Source organism: Budorcas taxicolor, chromosome 1 (assembly GCF_023091745.1).
Source record: "Budorcas taxicolor isolate Tak-1 chromosome 1, Takin1.1, whole genome shotgun sequence".
Taxonomy (NCBI): Eukaryota; Metazoa; Chordata; class Mammalia; order Artiodactyla; family Bovidae; genus Budorcas; species Budorcas taxicolor.
In genome coordinates, this window is record NC_068910.1 from 205477711 (window position 1) to 205497601 (window position 19891).

Genomic DNA, 19891 nt, shown 5'->3' on the forward strand with positions numbered 1-19891 from the left:
TTTTGTCCTAACTGTGGATATAATTTTACACATCCTTATCAACGAGGCTGGAAATTTACGGTTGGAATTAGCATAACGAGAAGGGGAAAAAATGGATGAGATTTACCATGTGCTAATAAAAGATGAAGTTTTGTAATCTAGAATGATGTATTTCCTACTATGTCTGTTACTTTGTACCATTAGATATACTTAAAGTTTAAAATCCCTATGTTCAATCATGTAAAGCAGCCACTGATTTTTTTCTCAAAAAGGGTGACTTTTCTGCACCAGCAGTGTTTATGTTTTGGCTAAAGAGTTGAAAGCCTTGTATTCTTAAAAAAATTTAAAAAGTCCTGAAAGTAGTGCTTTAGAAAATGTATTTTACGTGTGTATCTCAGATTTTCATCCTTCAATACACAATTCATACGTGTCACTTGTATTTCTGGAAATGCTTCAGGTTATTTATATTTCCCTTTTGGAATATTCCTCTATTTTTAATATATCATGTTGATTTAAATCTATGTCACCATAGGACCAGGAGCAGGACTGTAGAGGTGTTCATGTCATCTGAAAAGAGGTAATCTTAGTTACTGATCAGTCTCCAAATTGTTATACATCTCAGAAGTGGAATTTTCTATAATAATCTTATTTTTCTACCTGTCTGTTCCACCAATTTGAGATGTACACCATTGAAAAGGAAATAAAAGAGTTGATTTGTCTGAATAACTACTACTTCCAACTTGTTGGGTTTGGAGTTTTTTTAACACTCAGCTCAAGTCACGTTTCTGAAGTTACTGTCGGCAGCGAGTCGTGGTCTGTTTACCTGCACTACTTAAATGTGGATTCCTAGAAAATATTCAAGGTAGAGTTGAATGGAGGGTCCATGTCCAACCCTTAAGGTGTAAAATATGCTGGAAATTGGAGAAGAATGAAATACTTTAGAATGTGAGAATCATCCTGGGGAGTGGTGGAGAGAAACCACCTGTTGAAAATACCCCCAATAAGTACATTTAAATGATCTCAAGGATCAAACAGGGCTGTCATATGGGAACTGAAAATGGCCGGTCCAGGAATACTCCTGCCGGAGATGGGGCGGGGAAGGGGTGGGGAGGGGGCGGGGGAGGGCGGCGGTTGGTCTCCAAATGCTGCAGGTGAGAAGACAGCTCCAAGTCATGTGCCCAGGAAAACACAGCAAAGGGTTTGCCCTGGTAGTGGGCCCACCTCCGAAAGCAGAGCTGCTTCTGCGCTGCACTTTCCTGCCCAGGCGCAGTACTCAGTCACACCTTCCAGAAGCCTAGGGATCCAGCTGAAAGGGGTATGTGCCACCTCCAGCCAAGCACAGATACCTCATGGAGACGGACAGCATCCCTGAGCCATGGGCAACCCTTTCAAAAAACAAACTTATTTCGGTGACTGGACACTTTTTGGTTGACTGTGGGCTTCCCTCATAGCTCAGATGGGAAAGACTCCGCCTTTAGTTCTTTCTCAAGGACTATAGATGGGCTGCCCTGGTAGCTCAGCTGGTAAAGAATTTCCCCGCAATGCAGGAGATTCCGGTTCGATTCCTGGGTCAGGAAGGTCCGCTGGAGAAGGGATAGGCTACCCACTCCAGTATTCTTGGGTTTCCCTAGTGGCTCAGCTGGTAGAGAATCCGCCAGCAATGAGGGAGACCTGGGTTCGATCCCTGGGTTGAGAAGGTCACCTGGAGAAGGGAACGGCTACCCACTGCAGTATTCTGGCCTGGAGAATTCCATGGACTATATAGTCCCTGGGATCACAAATAGTTGGACACTACTGAGCAAATTTCAACATCACCCAGGCAAGGGGGAAAAAAAGGAGGGGGGTTAGGGTCAAATCATTAGCAGGGGAAGCAATAGTTACTGGGGAAACAGAATAGGGGGTTTAATATCTAATAATAAAGGAGATGATTAGAGTTCAGATTTCACTTTTGTTTTCTATGCGGGTTTCCTAGGTTTATCAGCTTTGCCATTCTCAGCAGAGGGTGACACAGCAAATGCTATTCTGCATACTTGCACTAGGTGGCAATGTTGTAAAACTTTGTGGAATGACGTTTGTGCTTTTTTTTTTTTCTTTCATCCTGGCTGGCTTTCACCGACAACTTTTATCCAGTGTGTCTGTGATTAAATTACATCCAGCAACTATCAAGAATGTCCACGCCTCCATTTTTCTCCAACATAGAACCTGCCAAGTATACTGGCTAGATGTGTAATCAATCTTGGGGGCAGTGTCCAAAGGCCGGTTTGCTTGGCTGAGTCCCATGAAAGTAAACTGAAGCAGGCAGATGCTGAAAAGTCCCCAGGTCCTCACTGTGGTGGCTGAGTCCAAACTGGGAAAATCAGCTTGTCTGACTACCACAGCCATGATCTCAAACATAACTACTGTCTGTAAAGTTAAAAATTGGAAATTAAAAGGAAAGCTTTTTTTTTTTTTTTTTAATATAGAAAGTTGCTCTCTTTTAATTTTTTTTTTTTTTAACCACACCACAAGGCCTGCCGGATCTTAGTTCCCTGACCAGGAACTGAACACTCTTCACTGCAGTGTTAGTTGCTCAGTCATGTCTAACTGTTTGAGGCCTCATGAACTGTACGCCTCCAGGCTCCTCTGTCTATGAGATTTTCCAGGTAAGAATACTGGAGTGGGTTGCCATTCCCTTCTCCAGGGAATCTTCCCAACCCAGGGATCAAACCCAGGTCTCCTCAGGTGGATTCTGCCTGAGACACCAGAGAAACCCAATATAATTAATAAATATATGATTAATAGGTAATATAGGGCTTTCCTGATAGCTCGGTTGGTAAAGAATCTGCCTGTAATGCAGGAGACCCCAGTTCTATTCCTGGGTCAGGAAGATCTGCTGGAGAAGGAATGGGCTACCCACTCCAGTATTCTTGGGCTTCCGTTGTGGCTTAGCTGGTAAAGAATTTGCCTGCAATGTAGGAGACCTGGGTTCAGTCCCTGGGTTGGGAAGATCCCCTGGAGAAGGGAAAGGCTACCCAGACACAACTGAGTGACTTTCCCTTTCACTTCAATAAGTAACATCCCCCAGTTAGTCATCTCACTAACATTGTTGTTGAGTCACTAAGTCACATCCAACTCTTTGTGACCCCATGGACTGTAGCACACCAAGCTCCTCTGTCCTCCATTATCTCCTGGGGTTTGCTCAGATTCATGTCCATTGAGTCAATGATGCTAACCATCTCCTCCTCTGCTGTCCCTTTCTCCTTTTACCTTCAATCTTTCCCAGCATCAGGATCTTCATTAGCATCATCCAATGAGTCAGCTCTTCATATCAGGTGGCCAAAATATTAGAGCTTCAGCTTTAGCATCAGTCCTTCCAATGAACATTCAGGGTTGGTTTCCTTTAGGATTGACTGGTTTGTTCTCCTTGCATGTAACATTATCAAGTATATTCTCCTAGATATCCTCTGGAAATATGGGGTAATATTTCTTAAATCATCCTTTTGAGATCTGTTTTTGGAATCATGCTAAATTTATGGATGAATTTATGGAGAATTTACATTGTGACAAAACTGAGCCTTCAAATTCAATGGAATGGTGTAATCTTTGTCATTGGTCACATCCCTGAGTAAAGTTTATTTCGTGTAGATCCATGCCTATTTCTTGGTAACTTAATTCCCAAGGTTTGGGATTTTCTATTATCATTATGAGGATATTTTTTTTTCTATAACATTTTAAAATTGGTTACTGCCAGTGCAGGAGACATAAGAGACACAGTTTGATCCCTGGGTCAGGAAGATACCCTGGAGGAGGAAATGGTAACCCACTCCAATATTCTTACCTGGAGAATCCCATGGACAGAGGAGCCTGGTGGTCATCTACAAACCATGGGGTTGCAAAGAGTTGGACAGGACTGAGCATCTGAGCACACAATATATATATAAAATATATATCTGCAAATATATCTGAAAATTCCTTTTTTCTATGTCCAATAATTGACCACATCAGTAAAACTATTATTTCTAGCAAGTTTTCTTCCCTGCTTTAATTTTCTGGGGGGTTCCAAGAAGAAAACGTTACCATCTGCTAGTGGTGGCAATCTTCTCTCCATTCTAATATCGATGGCTTTTCTTTTACATTTTCTTCTTTTCAAATGCCTGCTAAGCTAAGTCGCTTCAGTCGTGTTCGACTCTGTGTGACCCCACAGATGGCATCCCATCAGGCTCCACCATCCCTGGGATTCTTCAGGCAAGAACATTGGAGTGGGTTGCCATTTCCTTCTCCAATGCATGAAAGTGAAAAGTGAAAATGAAGTTGCTCAGTAAGTGTCCGACTCTTCGTGACCCCATGGACTACAGCCTACCAGGCTCCTCCGTCCATGGGATTTTCCAGGCAAGAGTACTGGAGTGGGGTGCCATTGCTTTCTCCATTCAAATGCCTACTGTGGCATATAGCACAATGTTTAAGCCAGGTTTTCTTTACTTAATTTTTAATAAGTTATACATTCTCAAAGTTCAAAACTCAAAACAATATATGGTGAAAAAATCTCCTTCCCATGCCTGACACCTCACTGCTTAATTTCAACCCCTTGCCCGCTGCCCCCGCCACCTCTGCCAAGGCGACCTGTTAAGAATTTGCCATGTAGCAGCCTTCCAACTTATCTTTAGGCACAGATTGGCATGTATTCTTATTTTTCATCTTTTTCCCACGAAACAGTACCAAACTACAAACACTGTGCTACTTTCTTCCAAAAGAAAGAAAAAATTCACATAGTTTACTTTAGCGATGCGCACCATACGTTTTTCCAGATGCCTCATTCTGGGTGTAACCAGTTCCCATGTTGACAGCATCTGTTTTTGTTTTTCCAGTGTTACAGCTCTATTTTATTTAGAAGATAGCAGGAGAATCCATCCTCAAAGTGTGAGGGCATGCCAACCCAAAGACTTGAAGGGAAGAGAGTGGAGGAACACGTGGGGGAGGGGGAGAGAAGGAGGGAGAGAGAGAGAAAGAGCGAAGGCACGCGGGAGAGGGAGAGAGAAAGCACTTTGGCTCCTCCTTTTATATGTTTGCCTCCCCCTGGGCCTGCCCTGTGCAAAGTGGGTTTAGCCAGGACTGCTGTCTGTTCTACCTGAAGTTGTCACTCTGGTCCTCGGACCTTCCTTTGCTCTATTTCTGCGGGCTTTTCCCTTCCTTGTCTTTTAGCCACTGCCATTCTGGACTCCTTTTCCCTATTCTACCTACCTAACATTCCCCCCTCAAGAGATGGGCGGCCCAATTCTTTGGGAATAGGGGCGTCGAGGTCTTTCTGGCTACTTCCTGCTGACCTGGGGTGGTGAGGGGTATTGGGCCTCCCCCTCTTGCTAGTCTCAAGCCTCAGAGTCCTCACTGCGGTGTTCATCTAAGGGTGTGATATTTTCATGGTCGGCTGTAGTTTTATGTCTCGGTTGAACTGGCACTGCATGTTGTAGCTTGTTGACCTGGGCAGAGACAAAACAGGTTAGACAATTGACAGTTCATGGAACAATCATAAGCATCATCAATGTAGCATAACAAGGACTACTAGGGGCATTAGTCCATTTTAAATTCACATCGCAAGGATGGCTCAAGTCCCTCCTTGTTCAAGGATCAGAAGATCTATCTCCTGTCTGTTTTGGAGTACAATCTCTGTCAAGCTGTGTTGGCTCTTTAGAGCTATCCTGAGAAATCTTATCCCCAGAAACTAGATTTTGGGGTGTTCATTAGAATGGCACTCATTGGTAGTCCTGAATAGGTATCTGAGATCTCCTAGGGGCTCACAGGTGTATTGAGTGTCCTCTTCTGTTTTCTTCCACGGCTTGACTCGTGAGTAGTGAATCCAGGAGTCGTGTCCTGGTACCTTGACTGCTGTGGGGGTAGAAAGTATTACAGGGTAGGGCCCTTCCATGTGGACTGGAGTTGAGCTTTTGGGGATGCACCTTTCCAGACTTTAATTAGGACTTGAGTCCCTGGAGCATATAGTGGTGACTCCTTAGGATCTTTTGGGTCCTGGTTTATACCCCACTAAAATGTCCTGTTGGAATTGCCCAATGGCCATGGTATAAGACTGGAGGGTCTGAACCTCTGGATCTAGGAAGAGGTCATTGACATAAACAAAAGGTCTCCCATATAACATCTCATAAGGACTAAGACCAAGATGTTCCTTAGGGGCAATGCAGGTGTGGAGGAGAGCTACTGGTAAAGCCTCCTCCCATCCCAGGGAGGTCTCCTGGGTTATCTTTTTTATTGCTGATTTTAAGAATTGATTGGCTCTTTCTACTTTTCCCAATGATTGAGGCCTCCAGGCACAATGGAGATACTAAGTAATGCCCAATGCTTTTGAGACCCCTTGGGTGACCTTGGAAGTAAAGGATGTCCCATTGTCACTTTGTAATGACCTGGGCAGACCAAATCTTGGAATGATTTCATGAAGCAGTTTTTTAACCATCTCCTCAGCCTTCTCAGTCCAGGTGGGAAAGCCTTCAATCCATCCTGTGAATGAATCTATCATGACTAAGGTATTTATACCCTTGAGAAACTGGCATCTGGGTGAAGTCCATCTGCCAGTCCTCTCCTGGGTAGGCCCCACGTTGTTGGATGGGCTGGGCCAGCTTGGGTCTTCAAGCTCCTTGGGGGTTGTTTAATTGGCAAGTGGGACAAGAGGAGACCACCTGTCTTATAGCTGTTTGGAAGCCTGTTCCTCTGAAGGACCTTTCTAGTAGTCTTTGGAGGGCCTTTGCTCCTAAATGAGTAGTGGCATGTAAGGAGTTAACCAACTTCCATTGGAGGTTCCCAGGCGGAAAAAGGAGTTCCTCCTTTTGGAACCACCCCATATGATCTTCTTGAAAGCCCTCGCTCTTAGCTTTAAGAGTCTCACCTTCAGTATATGAAGGAGTTTCTGGCAGATTAGGCTGTGGAACTAAGGTGGCAGCCCCTGTTGGGTCATGGTTCTGTAATGCTGCTCTCCTAGCTGCCTGATCAGCTGCTTGGTTCCCTCATGCCACTTCTGTGTCCCTTTTTGGTGTCCTTTACAGTGGGAGACCGAAACCTCAGTGGGCAGATGGACTGCCTCCAAGAGTCGAAGAATCTGACCACCATATTTGATTGGGGACCCTCAGGTGGTCAAGTGGCCCCTTTCTTTCCATATAGCTGCATGTGCATGTAACACCAGAAAGACATACTTGGAGTCAGTGTAGATGGCTATTCCTTTTTCTTTTTCCAGCTCTAAAGCTCAAGTCAGGGCTATGAGCTCAGCTAATTGGGCTGAAGTACCTGGTGGCAGAGGCTTAGGCTCCATGGTCTCAAAATTGGAGACTACTGCATACCCAGCTCTTCTTTTTCCATCCAAGACAAAGCTGCTTCCATCAGTGTACCAGATTTCCTCAGGATTGGTCAGAGGATCTTCTGACAATCCCTCTCAGGGTTTTGTCCAGTGGTCCAAGGTTTCTAGACAAGAGTGAAAGGGGAGAGAGCCCTCGGGGGTAGGCAGGAGGGTGGCTGGGTTAAGAACCTCACAAGGGGATATAGTGAGGCCTGGATTTTCCATCAGCATTACTTGATATCTGAGGATTCTTTGATCAGACATCCATAAATCGCCTCTCCCATTTAGGAGTTGTTTTACTTGGTGGCTGGTAAAAATCGTTAGTTTTCCCCCAAAGGAGAGTTTTAAAGCATCTTCTATCATGATTGCAATAGCTACAAGATTTCGAAGGCAGGGGGGCCAGCCTCAGGTAGTTGGATCAAGCTTTTTGGATAAGTAAGCTACAGGCTGGGGCTCAGATCCCAACATTTGAGTTAACACTCCCAAAGCTATTCCCTCTCTTTCATGGACATAAAGTTGGAATGCTTTTTCTGGGTCTGCCAACCTCAAGGCAGGTGCCTGAGTTAAGGCCTGTTTTATTGTAGCCTCTGCCTTCTTTTGAGGAGTTCCCCACATCAGTGAGATTGAATCATTGCATTTCTTTAAGCTCTAATATAAGGGCTGGGCAATTAGACCATAGTTGGGCATCCAGATTCTACAATATCCAGTTAGTCCCAGGAAATCTCACAATTGTTTTTGAGTCGTGGGAGAGGGCAACTGGAGGATCCCTTGTACCTGATCAGAGGACAGCCTCCTGGACCCGTTGTAATCTGAACTCTCAGGTAAGTGACCTTTGTCTCGACCATCTGTGCCTTAGCATGGGAGACTTTATATCCCCTTTCTGCCAAGAAGTTTAGAACCTGGATTGCATGTTGTTGGGCACTTTTCTCATCTGGAGAGAGATTAGTAGGTCGTCTATGTATTGTAATATTTTTCCATTAAGTCCCAGGTCCAGATCTAGGAGATCCCAGCTAAGGGCCTGTCCAAACAGGTGGGGGCTATCTCTGAACCCCTGATGTGATACTGTCCAAGTTGTCTGTTGGTATTTTTCTCCTGGGGCCTCCCACTCAAAGGCAAAAAGATATTGGGATTCTTTAGCCAGTGGTATGCAAAAAAATGCATCTTTGAGATCCAAGACTGTAAACCACTTGGCCCTGGGTGGGATTTCTCCCAAGATTACATAGGAATTGGGTGCTGTGGGATGGAGGGGGACTACAGCTTCATTTATGATCTGGAGATTTTGAACCATTCACCAGGTCCGTCTTTTTTCTTTACTGAGAGGATTGGGGTGTTACATGGCTAACTGGTGGGGACCAGTAGCCCACAAGCAAGGAATTTATTTGTTAAAGGCTGTAGTCCCTCCCGAGCCTCTCTTTTCAGAGGGTATTGTTTCCGGTTAGGAAACCGAGTGGGATCTCGGAGGACAATGATGACCGGTTCAGCTTGGTGGGCTCATCCAGGAATCCCCCAGTCCCACACCTGGGGGTTAATTTTGTCTTCCCATAGTTTTTGGTCCCTCTCTATTGAAGGTGTAATGGGTTCTTCAGTAGTAACTAGGAACTATAGAGCTCTAGGGGCTGAAAAACTTCCCATCATAGGAGTGGTCCTCAGTTTAGTCAGTATATCTCTTCCCAATAAGGGAGTAGGACACTCAGGGACCACCAGAAACTGGTGGGAAAATATTTGTCCATCCCAGCAACAAAGAAGTGCTCGGGTGAATCTTTTAGTAGTTGCTTTTCCTGTAGCACCCAAAATGGTACAGGTCTGGGAGGAAAAGGCTCTGGAGCAGGAGGTCAGGACAGAGTAGGTAGCCCCTGTGTCAACCAAGAAATTCTCGGACCTACCTGCCACATCCAGTTGCACCCTTGGCTCTAGCCCTGTGATCGTTATCTGTGACAGGTGGGCTGGCTGGAGCGGGCTGCTTCAGTCCTCTTGAACCATTGTGAGGGTAGGCTTGGCGCTTGACCTTGAGGCTTTTGGGTCCCGAGGGCAGAGTGCCGCCCAGTGTCCCAGTTGATGGCATTTGTGGCAAGCCGTTCTAGGAGACTTGTCACAGTTTGGACACTCTTTGGCCCAATGTCCCACCTGTCTACAGATCAGGCATTTGCCTAGTGCCTTGTCCTTCAAGGACTCGGGGTTTGCCATAGGGCTTCTCTGGAGGGCAGCCAGCATCTGGGCATGCCTTGTCTCTTCCCTTCTCTCCCTCTCCCGGGCCTTGGCCTCCTCCTGTTCTCTGTTATAAAAGGTATTGGTGGCTGTCTGGACCATCTCATCTAAAGAGGCAGCAGGCTCCTGCTGTTGTAGTTGTTGTAACTTAATTCTGATATCTGATGCACACTGGGACAGGAATTTCTCCTTTAAAATCACCTGTCCCTCGTAAGAGTCTAAGTCCAGATTGGTAAACTTTTGGAGAGCCTCTTTTAGCCTTTCCAGAAAGGCAATGGGGTTCCTGAGTCATTGGACTCCTGAGTTATTGCTGAGACTGGGCACAGTCCCACAAGTAATAGGCTTTCTTCTGTTTCCATGGGTGGACTTCCTTAGCGGGTGAGTCTTTCTGAAGCTTATCCTACCCAGAACTGTTGCAACCTGAGAGCCAGGCTTCCCCAGGTCAGGGTGCAGATCCCCAGGCAGGCTGAGGCATGACAGCCTCCTAGAGATCAAATCCCTGGGCAGGCTGAGGCATGAACGCCTCCCTAGAATTGGGTCCCTGGGCAGGTCGAGGCATGATGACCTCCTGGGACCCCTGGGACTGGCGGATCCCCGAGCAGGTTGAGGTGTGACAGCCTTTTGAGGACCAGATCCCTAGGCAGGTCAAGGCGTGATGACCTCTTGGGACCCCCGGAATGGAGTTGGGCATCCCCAAGATCTCCAGTGTGACCAGTACTGGGTAGGATTAGGGGGTTTGATATTATAGAGTATTTGCCTCCCAAGGCCAGCTATTTTCTGGTTGTCTCTCCAGAAGATTGTAGCGGCAACCTTGGGGGTCTGGATGGGGCTCAGGCAAAGAGCATGAAACGGGGGGAAGGGGGCAGAGCACAACCTTTGAAAGAATGATATAGCACAAGGGTATAATGTAAGCCAATTAAAATCACTTGGGTCCAAGATGAAAAGTAAAATTCAAGTACTTAATCCCCAATCTATAAGCCAACAGACACACCCAGAGGTGGCAGGACAGCTCCAAGGCACGGTCAAAAGAGGGAGGAGTGGGTGGTTCCCCAATGGTACGGATGATCCTCCCACTTATTAGCATATGAATTCCACCCCCTCACAAAACCTCAGTTCAGTCACTCAGTAATGTCCAACTCTTTGTGACCCCATGAATCACAGCACGCCAGGCTTCCCTGTCCATCACTATCTCCCGGAGTTCACTCAGACTCACGTTCATTGAGTCCGTGATGCCATCCGGCCATCTCATCCTCTGTCGTCCCCTTCTCCTCCTGCCCCCAATCCCTCTCAGCATCAGAGTCTTTTCCAATGAGTCAACTCTTCGCATGAGGTGGCCAAAGTACTGGAGTTTCAGCTTTAGCATCATTCCTTCCAAAGAAATCTCAGGGCTGATCTCCTTCAGAATGGACTGGTTGGATCTCCTTGCAGTCCAAGGGACTCTCAAGAGTCTTCTCCAACACCACAGTACAAAAGCATCAATTCTTCAGCATTCAGCTTTCTTCACAGTCCAACTCTCACATCCATACATGACCACAGGAAAAACCATAGCCTTGACTAGACGGACCTTAGTCAGCAAAGTAATGTCTCTATTTTTGAATATACTATCGAGGTTGGTCATAACTTTTCTTCCAAGGAGTGTCTTTTAATTTCATGGCTGCAGTCACCATCTGCAGTGATTTTGGAGCCCAAAAAAGTAAAGTCTGACACTGTTTCCACTGTTTCCCCATCTATTTCCCATGAAATGATGGGACCAGATGCCATGATCTTCATTTTCTGAATGTTGAGCTTTAAGCCAACTTTTTCACTTTCCTCTTTCACTTTCATCAAGAGGCTTTTTAGGGCCTCTTCACTTTCTGCCGTAAGGGTGGTGTCATCTGCATATCTGAGGTTATTGATATTTCTCCCGGCAATCTTGATTCCAGGTTGTGCCTCTTCCAGCCCAGCGTTTCTCATGGTGTACTCTGCATAGAAGTTAAATAAGCAGAGTGACAATATACAGCCTTGACGTACTCCTTTTCCTATTTGGAACCAGTCTCTCGTTCCATGTCCAGTTCTAACTGTTGCTTCTTGACCTGCATACAGATTTCTCAAGAGGCAGGTCAGGTGGTCTGGTATTCCCATCTCTTTCAGAATTTTCGACAATTTATTGTGATCCACACAGTCAAAGGCTTTGGCATAGTCAATAAAATTCCGTGGCCCCAGCCCTTGCCCTTGGCAACGGTTCACGTCCTGAAGAGCAGCTTCTCTCTGGATCCTAACAAATCCACCTCTTATCGCTTTGTCTCTCAATGAATTTTTGCAATGAGACATCAGGGCCTGAGTTTCATTAGTTTTGGCTGAACTTGAGTTCCGGGAGAGAGCTGAAGGACAGGAGGAAAAAGCAGTGGGAAAAACGTGCCAAGGAATCCCTTCATACCCGCTGGAAAATTTGCTAAATATCTGACCGGCGCTCACAGTTTTATTGGTCTGATCCTTGGCACAGAGAAGATAAAGGACAGAAGAACCCCCACTGGCTTATGTAACAGCTACTGGGGCTTAGCAGATGGCACCTTTGGGACATGCTAAGGAGTAGCCTCTCCAGAGTTCCTCAGTTGTGCCCCCTGCCGCCTGCCTGTTTGTGGAAGGTTCAAGGAAACAAGAAACAAGAGATTGTAAAGGAATTAAGATTTCGTTAGGCATGTCCCTCCAGCAAGGACCTCTTACCTTAACCAGAGGTCTTCTGGGATCTGAGACTGGGCCACGTGAGCTTTCTGCTAAGTTTGTTTTTCGCTGTCCCGGTTTCCAGCACGATGGGCCTTCCCCTGCACTGGATTTCTTCGCCTTCCGCTTCTAGCGCGGGAGCTTTGCTGAGTTGGGCTCCTGCTGTGCTTGGCCTCTTCCAAGGTTGTTTCAGCCAGGTTAAATCCGAGTCACGGCACCATAGATGTCATGCGAGTGAATATTCCTCAGTTCTTTGTCTCGTCACAACAAAGATTTGGAGCGACAGACATTAAAGCCCTTGGAACATCACAGCTCTCAGGTCTTGGACAAACCATGTTATAGCTCTTAGGCAAATCAGTGTTACAGCTCCATTTTATTTAGAAGATAGCAGGAGAATCCATCCTCAGAGTGTGAGGGCATGCCAACCCAAAGACTTGAAGGGAAGAGAGTGGAGGAGTGCGTAGGGGATGGGGAGAGAGAGAAGGAGAGAGCTGTTGACAGCATCTGGACTGTTTCCCATTTTGCTCCTAGACAGTGAATAACCTTATACAAACATCACTACATGGGAGGGCCCACCTATAATTCATTTCCAGGAAGGGAACTGCTGGATCAGAAGCCATCACCTTTGTCATCCTTGCAAGCGCTGTCCTACTGCCCTTTCGAGGGATTAGCCTGGTTGACACTCCCATGAGTAACTGATGACTGATGACCTTTTTCCTAGTTCTCTCATCAGGAAATTGAGTATTAAGCTTTCAATTTTTTTGCCAGGCTCCAAAGTGGAAAATGATTTCTCTGCATCTCTGCCTGCATGCTCAGTCATGACTGACTCTTTGTGATGCCATTGACTATAGCCTGCCAGGCTCCTCTGTCCATGAAATTTTCCAGACAAGAATATTGGAGTGGGCTGCCATTTCTTACTATGGGGGATCTTCTCGACCCAGGGATCGAGCCTGCATCTCTTGCATCTCCTGCAACTCTTGCATGTCCTGCAAATGATTCAGTGAAGTCCTAATTTGCATATATTTATTATGAGCAACTTTAGATATCTTTTCCTATGTGTAAGAGCCAATTGGAGTTCTTTATCTATGAATTCTTCAACTCTCTTGCCCTTTTTTCTACTGGGTTGCTGGTCAGTTTCTGGACAATCCTGTATTTGGCGTCATGTTACAGGGTTCATATATGGAGGTCTCTTTATACTAGTTCTGCAACTTCAGCAAATTACTTAACCCTTCCAGTCTGACTTTCCCAGTTGTGTAATGGAATTAGTAATAATTCTGCATCACAGAGTTGGTATACAGCTTAACTAAACTAAGCTTTTTACGTGCTCAGGTTAATGTCTGTCACATTAGAAAAACCATAGGTGATAATTAATGGAAATTAACAGTTGCAATTTTTATTTCCAGTTTGTCATGTCTTCTGGCTTTCCTTATGTCCATTTTTTTCCCTTTCCGTTTTTGCTTTTGAGAAAAGCGCATACACACATATTCAAACTTACTAAACATTTTTTACTGTGTCTTCTGGATTTGAGTCTATTAGAAAAGCCTACCCCAATTTCCAGTATGCTTTTTCCAGTAGTCATGTATAGATGTAAGAGTTGGACCATAAAGAAAGATGAGCACAGAAGAACTGATGCTTTTGAACTGTGGTGTTGGAGAAGACTCTTGAGAGTCCCTTGGACTGCAAGGAGACCAAACCAGTAACTCATAAAGGAAATCAATCCTGAATATTCATTGGAAGGACTGATGCTGAAGCTCCAATACTTTGGCCACCTGATTCGAAGAACTGACTCACTGGAAAAGAAGCAAAAGGAAAAAGGGCGGCATAGGATGAGATGGTTGGATGACATCACCGACTCAATGGACATGAGTTTGAGCAAGCTCCTAGAGCTGGTGATGACAGGGAAGCCTGACATGCTGCAGTCCATGGGGTCACAAAGAGTTGGACATGACTGAGCAACTGAACTGTATTGACCTAACTTGCAACTTTATAAAGAAATATGTTTTCTTCTACTGCATTTATGGCTTGTTGTTTTTTCTTTAAAAAAAATCAGTCTTTAATCTATATGGAATATATGCTTATGCAAGATGGGGGACATGGTTTTTCTGTGGGATGGTTTACCCAGTTATATCAATGGTATTAACTAGCTCATCCTTCCCACTGGTTTAAAATGACATCACATGCTTACTTGTCTGTTTTTGTGTCTGTTTCTAAACTTCCTTTTTCTATTTATATTCATTCTCCATTGGTCTGTCCCATTGCTTGTGAGAACTCTGTTATTTAGGGTTTTAAAACTTATCATGGCTACATCATTCACATTACCCTTCTTTTTCAAAGTTTTCCTGGCTGCTCTTATTTTTTCATGTCAACATTTGAATTAGCATATATAAATGCCCACAAAGTACATATCAGGACTTGGTGGAGATCACATATAATTTAACGGAGGGAGACTGACACCTTTCTAACATTGAGACAGCCTATCCAAGAAGAGGAAATGTTTCTATGTGTTCATTACATCTTCTTGTTCCTTCAGGACATTTTGAAAATTCCTTGATAAAAATATTTCCAATTTCTTATTAAATTTATTTCTAGGTATTTAGTCTTGTTGTTGTTGCAAAAGAGATCTTTTCTCCCATTTTCTCCTAACTGGCTGATTTGTTTCTGAATATGAAAGCTAATAATTTCTGTGTATTAATTTTATGTGATGCTGTCTTCATGAATCCTTTTGTTTGAGCCTTTCAGTTGAGTATTTGATAGTTTGCAGATATAAAATTAGTGATAGTATCACATTATTCTTTCCAATTATACACCTTTCTTCTGATTACAAATCTAGTACTTTTAGTAGAGGGATAAATAGTAGTGGGTACCCTTATTTTGTTCCCAACTTTAAAAACAGACGTTAGTGGCAGAGAAAGATACAACTTATTATGCTGAGGAAGTATCCATCTCTGATGATTAACTTTGTGTGTCAGTGTTTCTGCAGAAGTATTTTTAGGTGATTTTGTTGTTGTTCAGTCACAAAGTCATGTCTGATTCTTTGCAACCCCATGGACTATAGCACACCAGGCTCCTATGTCCTTCACTATCTCCTGGAGTTAGCTTAGATTCGTGTACACTGAGTCAGTGATGCTATCTAATCAGCTCATCCTATGTTGCCCTCTTCTTCTTTTGTCTTCAGTCTTTCCCAGCATCAGGGCCTTTTCTAATGAGCTGGCTCTTCACATGAGGTGGCAACAGTATTGGAGCTTCAGAATCAGTCCTTCCAATGAATATTCAGGACTGATTTCCTTTAGGATTGACTGGTTTGATCTCCTTGCTATCCAAGGGGCTCTCAAGAAGCTTCTCCAGCACCACAATTCGAAAGCATCAGTTCTCCAGCACTCAGCCTTCTTTATGGTCCGACTCTCACATCCATACATGACTACTGGAAAAACGATGGCTTTGACTACATGCAGCATTGTCAGCAAAGTCATGTCTCTGCTTTTTAACATGCTGTCTAGGTTTGTCATAGCTTTTCTTCCAAGGAGCAAGTGTCTTTTAATTTCATGGCTGCAGACACTATCTGCAATGATTTTGGAGCCCAAGAAAAGAAATCTGTCACTGCTTCCACTTTTTCCCTTTCTATTTTCCATAAAGTGATAGGGCTGGATTCTATGACCTTAGTTTCTTGAATCTTGAGTTTCAACCAGGTTTTTACGGTCCTTTTTCACCCTCACCAAAACGTTCTCTTTTTTAGGTGATATTAACATTTAAAGCAGTGAATGCTGAGTAAAGCGTATTATACTCAGTAATGTATTGGACCTGATCCAATCAGTTGAAGGTGTTAGGAGAAAAAGACTGAAGTCCGTGGAGAAAGAGGGAACTATGCCTCGAGTGCCTTCAGGTTCGAGCTGCAACATCAGCTTTTCCTTGGGTCTCCGAATTGCAAACCACTTTGGCATTCTTGCCTTGAGAACCCCATGAACAGTGTTAAAAAGCAAAAAGATATGACACTGAAAGATGAACCCCCAGGTCAGTAGGTGTCCAATATGCTACTGGAGAAGAGCAGAGAAATAGCTTCAGAAGGAACAAAGAGGCTGAGCCACACTAGAAACAATACTTAGTTGTGGATGTGTCTGGTGGTAAAAGTAAAATCTGATGCTGTGAAGAACAATATTGCATAAATCTGGAATGTTAGGTCCATGAATTAAGGTAAATTGGAAATGATGAAACAGGAGATGGCAAGGGTGAACATCAACACTTTGGGGATCAGTGAACTAAAATGGATAGGAATAGGCAAATTTAATTCAGATGACCATTTTATCTACTACTGTGAGCAAGAATCCCTTTGAAGAAATGGAGTAGCCTTAATAGTCAACAAAAGAGTCCAAAATGCAGTATTTGGTTGCAATCTCAAAAATGACAGAATGATCTTAGTCGGCTTCCAAGGCAAACCATTCAATATCAGAGTAATCCAAGTCTATGCCTCAACCACTAATGCCAAAGAAGCTGAATAGTTCTATGAAGACCTACAAGACCTTCTAGAACCAAAAAAAAAAAAAGTCTTTTTTATCATAGGGGACTGGAATGCAAAAGTAGGAATTCAAGAGATACCTGGAGTAACAGGCAAGTTTGGCCTTGGAGTAAATGAAGCAGGGCAAAACAGAGTTTTGCCAAGAAAACAGACTTTTGCCAAGAAAACACACTGGTCAAAGCAAACACCTTTTTCCAACAACACAAGAGACGACTTTACACATGGACATCACCAGATGGTCAATACTGGAATTATACTGATTATATCCTTTACAGCCAAAGATAGAGAGGCTCTATACAGTCAGCAAAAAAAAGACAGGGAGCTGACTGTGGCTCAAATCATGAACTCCTTATTGCAAAATTCAGACTTAAGTTGAAGAAAGTAGGGAAAACCACTAGACCATTCAGGTCTGACCTAAATCAAATCCAAATCAAAATTTGTGTGTGTGTGTGTGTGTGTGTGTATGTGTTTAAAATGTGCACTTTATTGAACTGGTCTCAAGTCAGTGTACAAGAAAGCCCTTGCTGCCTCCACACCTCAACCCGCTCCCAGGGGGACCAAAAGCCTTCATACATCTCAAGCTCGGGGACAAAAAAAGAGGGCCATGATGGCTGACCATTCAAAATAAAACAGACAAAAAGAACAAGTATTAAGGCAAAGATTAAAAATAAAATTTATTTTTTGGAGGACATAATTTACACAAAAGCGATGCTATAATCTCCCTTGTGTGGACTCGGGCGAGGACTGGCCCCTTCTCCTTAGGGAGAAGTGAGGTGGCTTTTGGGAAGGCAAAGGACTTCCTGTAACAATGCATCTCACGGTATTTTGAATGACTATTAAAAAAAAAAAAGTACAATCAAAGTCCTCCGCCACATTGTAGAATTTTGGGGATGTTCGATCCAACCAACTGCGGTCACCTTAACCATTCCAGTTTTTAAATCCTGAGTCAAGCGCCAAAAAAAAAAAAAAATTAAAAAAGACAAAAACATAACAAATAAAGCCATGCCAATCTCATCTCATTTTCTGCACAAGTTAGGTTTTGTCAAGAAAAAGGGTGTAACGCAACTACCAGTCCACCTAGAAGCATTTGCAGTGGACAATGGAGGGGCCGGACTTGTCCTACTCCTGCTTGCTGATTACATCTGCTGGAAGCTGGACAGCAAGGCCGGGATGGAGCCGCCAATCCACACGGAGTACTTGCGCTCAGGGGACGCGATGATCTTGATCTTCATCGTGCTGGGTGCCAGGGCAATGATCTCTTTCTGCATCCTGTCCACGATGCCGGGGTACATGGTAGTCCCGCCAGACAGCACCGTGTTGGCGTAGAGGTCCTTGCGGATGTCAACATCACACTTCATGATGGAATGGAAGGTAGTTTCGTGATTGCCCAGGATTCCATGCCCAGGAAGGAAGTCTGGAAGAGAGCCTCAGGGCAGCAGAACCGCTCATTGCTGATGGTGATGACCTGCCCGTCCAGCAGCTCGTAGCTTTTCTCCAGGGAGGAGCTGGAGGCCACAGTGGCCATTTCCTGCTTGAAGTCCAGGGCAACGTAGCAGAGCTTCTCCTTGATGTCACAGACGATTTCCCGCTCGGCCGTGGTGGTGAAGCTATAGCCGTGCTCCGTGAGCATCTCCATAGGGTAGTCCGTCAGGTTCCGACTAGCCAGGTCCAGACGCAGAATGGCATGGGGGAGGGCGTACCCCTCATAGATGGGCACCGTGTGGGTGACCCCATCATCGGAGTCCATCACGATGCCGGTGGTGTAGCCAGAGGCATCAGGGACAGCACAGCCTGGATGGCCACGTACATGGCTGGGGTGTTGAAGGTCTCGAACATGATCTGGGTCATCTCACGGTTGGCCTTGAGGGTTCAGGGGGACCTTGGTCAGCAGCATGGGGTGCTCCTCAGGGGCCACACACAGCTCATTGTAGGAGGTGTGGTGCCAGATCTTCTCCATGTCATCCCAGTTGGTGACTATGCTGTGCTCGATGGGTACTTGAAGGTCAGGATGCCTCTCTTGCTCTGGGCTTCATCATCCACATAGGAGTCCTTCTGGCCCATGCCCACCATCACGCCCTGGTACCGGGGGCGGCCCACAGTGGAGGGGAAGACGGCCTGGGGAGCATCATCACCCGCGAAGCTGGCCTTGCACATGCCGGAGCTCGTTGTTGACCACGAGCAAGGCAATATCATCATCCCTAGAGAACTGGTTGCGGTGTCCACTGGCAGTGAAGACGGAGCAGCGAAGGCAAGAGGCCTGTGCTGGCGGGGCGGCTGCCGTCTCGCGTGGACATACAGTGGAAATGACAAAAAGATTCAAGGGATTAGATCTGATAGATAAAGCACCTGAAGAACTGTGGACAGAGGTTCATAACATTGTACAAGAGGAAGCAATCAAAACCCTCCCCAAGAAAAAGAAATGCAAAAAGGCAAAATGGTTGTCTGAGGAGGCCTTACAAATAGCTGAGAAAAGAGAAGCGAAACACAAAAGAGAAAAGGAAAGGTATACCCATTTGAATGCAGAGTTCCAAAGAATAGCAAAGAGACATAAGAAAGCCTTCTTAAGTGAACAATGCAAAAATAGAAGAAAACAACAGACTGGGAAAGACTATAGCTCTCTTCAAGAAAATTAGAGATACCAAGGGAACATTTTATGCAAAGATGAGCACAATAAAGGACAGAAATGGTATGGACCTAACAAAAGCAGAAAATATTACAAGGAGATGTCAAGAATACACAGAAGAACTGTACAAAAAAGGTCTTAATGACCGGGATAACCACAATGGTATGATCACTAACCTAAAGCCAGACATCCTGGAATGGGAAGTCAATTGGGCCTTAGGAAGCATCACTATGAACAAAGCTAGTGGAGGTGATGGAATTCCAGTTAAGCAATTTCAAATCCTAAAAGATTATGCTGTGAAAGTGCTGCACTCAATATGCCAGCAAATTTGGAAAACTCAGCAGTGGCCACAGGACTGGAAAAGGTGAGTTTTCATTCCAATCCCAAAGAAAGGCAATGCCAAAGAATGTTCAAACTACCGTACAATTGAGCTCATTTCACATGCTAGCAAGGTAATGCTCAAAATCCGTCAAGCTAGACTTCAACAGTACATGAACTGAGAAATTCCAGGTGTACAAGATGGATTTAGAAAAGGCAGAGGAATCAGAGATCAAATTGCCAA

At 44.7% G+C, this 19891-nt stretch overlaps 1 pseudogene; it reads right to left on the bottom strand.

Annotated features, from left to right (window-relative positions):
- Positions 1-17783: 17783 nt before the first annotated feature.
- Positions 17784-18897, bottom strand: LOC128057080 (actin, cytoplasmic 1-like; annotated as a pseudogene).
- Positions 18898-19891: the final 994 nt, after the last annotated feature.